A 4,839-nucleotide genomic window follows, 5' to 3' on the forward strand; every position below is an offset into this window, starting at 1 on the left:
ATTATTATCAATGTTGAAAACAGTTGTGCTGCACAATATTTTTGTGGAAACTGTGATACATTTTAATTTTCAGGATTCACAGATGAATAGAAAGTTCAAAAGAACAGAGTTTCTTTGAAATAGAAATCTTCTGTAACATTATAAATATCTTTACTGTCACTTTTGATCAATTTAAAACATATTCATTTTTGTTAAAAAAAAAACTTTTAAAAACAGTAGTGTGGTGTATGAATTGGCCTTTATATAACTTTATATAAAATTAATAACTTAATTTTATTATTATTAAGCTGTAATATTATAAATAAAATAAAATAAATAAAAATAACTATTTTAAAATAAATAATTAAATAATTATTAAATAAACAGTTTACATTTATTAATTTAATAATACTACAGGTGCATCTCAATAAATTAGAATGTCGTGGAAAAGTTCATTTATTTCAGTAATTACACTCATTTACTGAAATAAATGAACTTTTCCACGACATTCTAATTTATTGAGATGCACCTGTAATAGCGAACAATCTGCATCTAAAATTAAAATTAATTTCTGTTATTTTCAGCCGAATTAACTCAGAAACACGTCACATTACAGATTCTATTGTCTTTCAAGGTCACTTCAGCAAGATCTGTGTTTAGGAACTAGCAGAACACTTTCCCACACAAACACGCTCGATTTCCTGTTTATTGGAGTCGGTGCGTTTCTGCAGGTGTGTGTTGTGCTCAGATCTGTTCGTCGGGAATCGATGGCTCACATTTACAGGTTTCACAGATCTCTGTAAACAGCTGCTGCTGTGGAAATTCGACTCACTGGAGCAGGTGTGCGTCATAACAGCGCTGACGGATAAGATACAATTATCTGTTAGAGGAGCCGTCCTGAGGTCGATTACAGTCCATCTCGGGGTGAGTTTTGGCACGCGGACCTCGATGACCTTCATTTTGGTCAGTCTGTGCGTTCGCAAACCCGTTTTATAAGCATTTTAGGGGCCAAATTTGACCCTTAAGGCCCACAGCAGTCAGTTTCTTGGAACAAAAAACAATCATAATTTAGTTTTCAGGATCATTTCGGACCCTTAAAATGCTGTTTTTGCTACTGCAAGACTTTCAGACTTGTTCTGGATGGACTGTGGAGGAAGTCTGAACTCAGAATTGCTATAATAGTGTAAAGCTCTGACACTCTTTCACCTAAATTCTCCCGCTCGAGAACACTCAACCTTCATCCTTCATTGGTTTACAAGGCTGTTTGGTTCAGTTCAGTGCCTGAGGGAACAGCTCAAATCACCATCACCATCACCATCATCATCATCATCAGCCCAGCCGAAGAAACACATTCATCATGAGGAGTGTTTCTGTGGGCTCGCTCCGCAGGACTGATTACAGTCAAACTGACTCACATCAGCAGCGGTGGACGGATCGGACACGAGTGACAGGTGTTTTGTGGACACTGTGGCTCATTTCCAGCTCACACACACACTGTGGCTCTCGTCTCAGATTCGGCCTGTGAGTGAACCTCATGAAAACATGTCCAGCTCACATTTCACCACACAATCTAAAGAAACTAGATATATATTCTGCATAAAGAATATGCAGCCTATTTTTTTTTACCAAGAGTTTCAGTCGTTTTTTTTAATAATAATTCTCATTCACATATTCATAATTGATGTACTAAAGTTAACTTTCTACTATATTATAGTAAAACACTGTAATAAAAATATTAAAGGAAATTGAAAGAAATGGCTACAAATACAATCATGATGTATATATTTTTATGTAAATACTACTTCTATTATTAATAATATATAACACTAATAATTATAATTATTATCATTTTAAATTATTTAAAAATGTAATTATTGCTGTTATGGTATAAAAACAACAATAAGATCAGACTGTTTTAAATGTATAAAATTACAATATTATATTTTAATATTACTGCTGTAATGCAATAATAATAATAATAATTATTATTATTATTATTATGTTGTGTTTGTATAAAAAAATATATTTTATAATTATTCTTAATAATAAATATAATAATAATAATTATAATAATAATTAGAGGTCAACCGATTTATCGGTTTTGCCGATTAATCGACACCAAGAGTTAATTGCTGTAACTATCGGTTATCGGCAAAACCTCATGCCGATAGTTTTCCCATCCGTTGCTGGAGCGGCTGAGTAGTTTTTGTTTGTTTTGACACGTGACACTGAGCGCTGCACAGAGCAGGATACTTCAGATGCGGATTTAAAACATCGACAATGAAATGGAGCGTATACAGAATAGGCTACTATAGTGCATGTTTTCACATCATTATAAAGTAATTAATTTGTTGACTAGATGCTGCATTAGTGGAGAAAGAGAAATAGTATGTTTGCCATGAAGGCTGAGAGGACGCAAACCTCAAGCAGTTAAACAGTGTGACCAAAACACACGCAAGTCCGACCCAAATGTTTAATGTCACGACTGTTACCATCTATTAGTGTCAGTTTATATCCAGCTGGTCACGTTAATGCATTTGTAAGCCAGTGAAGATGCAGATTTAAAGCTGTGATGTGAGAAAAATGTGTTCATTCAGTGACAGAAATCCTGCCGCGCTGCAGAGCGCCACTCATTACATTATATTTGTCTCAAATCATTGTTAATGTGCATAAAATTGTGTATTGTGCATTTTTCAGCAAAACGTTTGTCTTTCTGTGGCTCTAATAAAGTCTGTATGCTTCATATGGAGAGCTATAATATAGATCGCGTTTGGGTTTATATGAAATGCTTTCACTTCACAATACTGTATGATTCCATTTGTAACATTAACTGAGGTTAATGAAGATGTATTTGAAGGGATAATAAAAAATAAACAAAATATTTAAATTTTAAAGTTGCATCTGTTAACATTAGTTGATGAACTATGAACTAACATTAATGATCAATGTATAATTAATATATATTTTTATTCCATATGAAAAGTATGCTTCTGTACTTTGGTGTGTGTGTGTGTGTGTGTGTGTGTGTGTGTGTGTAATAAAGTTCAGCACTATTTTAGTTTCCATACAGTATTCATTTAAAAACTATCGGTTGATTAGTAAGTTATCGGCCAGTGCGGTTTAACCTAGCCATCGGTATCGGTAAAATCCACTATCAGTCGACCTCTAATAATAATAATAATAATAATTGTAATAAAAACAGATTATTGTTATTGTTTTCAATTTATACAAATACAAAATCATATTTTAATATTACTGCTGCTATGTAGTAGCAGTAATAACAATAATAATAATAATAATAATAAAAACAACATTATTATTATTTCAGCAATAAAAAAATATTAATGAGAATTGTGATGTGAAAATGTGAAATGAAATTGTCAAAATGCAACAAACACAAATCTTAACCATTCTGCTGCAGGCTTCAATTTTTGGTGCGAAATATATTTTCTTTTTTCAGCCCCACATCAGAACGCAATAAATGTTACCCAACATGTTTTTGAGATTCTCATGTGCATAGAAAGATTGTCTCTCTGAAAGTCACGCTACCACAGTTCTCTATACACACGTCAGCAGATGACATACACAAAACACACCTGCTAGCATTTACTGCTTTAGTGTTTACAGTAGGCTGGGGTTTCAGGAGCACTAACGTCTAAACAAACAGATTCTCATAATCACACATACACACACCATCACATATTACATGATGTCAGTCAAGTGATTAATGTACATGATAATACACAAGCTGCTGTTTGTGTGTTGTGTGTAATGAACTCTCCCTCAGGTGATGCTGGTGCGCTCATGTATTATTCATGAATCTATCTATCTGTCTGTGTGTGTGTGTGTGTGTGTGTGTGTGTGTGTGTGTGTGTGTGTGTGTGTGTGTGTGTGTGTGTGTGTGTGTGTGTGTGTGTGTGTGTGTGTGTGTGTGTGTGTGTGTGTGTGTGTGTGTGTGTGTGTGTGTGTGTGTGTGTGTGTGTGTGTGTGTGTGTGTGTGTGTGTGTGTGTGTGTGTGTGTGTGTGTGTGTGTGTGTGTGTGTGTGTGTGTGTGTGTGTGTGTGTGTGTGTGTGTGTGTGTGTGTGTGTGTGTTTCAGTTTTTCTTTTTTAATAAATCTGCAAAAATGTCAACAATTCTGTGTTTTTCTGTCAATATGGGGTGCTGTGTGTACATTAATGAGGAAAAAAAATTAACTTAAATGATTTTAGCAAATGGCTGCAATATAACAAAGAGTGAAAAATTGAAGGGGGTCTGAATACTTTCCGTACCCACTGTACATATGACATATATTTATTTATTTGACAACAGTAATACCCAGTTAACGTGGCTTTATTGCAGTAACAATACAATAAAATCAATAACCTACCATTGTCAATTTCTGTATGGCTACATGAATGCTTCACAGAAAAGTTGTTCAATCACCAAACTGCATTGTGGAATATGGGCATCGGCGCGCTGAGACCCCGTGTTATCAGAAACGGTACATCACGAGCTTCGCAGAGCTGGAATTTATGGCAGGGCTGCTATTCAGAAAGCGCTTTTATCCAAAGCCAAAGCACAAAAGAGAGTAAAGCGCATAAAAGCACAGAAAAACCCTCATATGATCAGATGAGTCACTGCGGCCTACATTCCGATGGCTTTACGCTCGGGAAACAACGAGAGATGCCTCGACACATGCAGCGGCGTCTGCTGGCAGCTGTTGAGTCTGACGGGAGACCTGTAGCGGTGCGGGTAAACGTCTCCAGAGACTCATTAGGTCAGATGATCGCTCTGCGTGGCCCTATTACAGCAGGAAAATATGCGAGCGATTTATAAGGCCAGGTGCATCCTGAACAAACACGGCTCCTTCGTGGCATTC

At 35.6% G+C, this 4,839-nt stretch overlaps 1 protein-coding gene across 1 annotated transcript in view; it reads right to left on the bottom strand.

Moving 5' to 3' along the window:
• Window positions 1-4,839, bottom strand: part of dync2h1 (dynein cytoplasmic 2 heavy chain 1) — a 105,016-nt gene that overhangs the window by 9,487 nt on the left and 90,690 nt on the right. The window lies entirely within an intron of this gene.

This window comes from Sinocyclocheilus anshuiensis, unplaced genomic scaffold, assembly GCF_001515605.1.
Source record: "Sinocyclocheilus anshuiensis isolate Anshui unplaced genomic scaffold, SAMN03320099.WGS_v1.1 scaffold906, whole genome shotgun sequence".
NCBI classification, from domain to species: Eukaryota; Metazoa; Chordata; class Actinopteri; order Cypriniformes; family Cyprinidae; genus Sinocyclocheilus; species Sinocyclocheilus anshuiensis.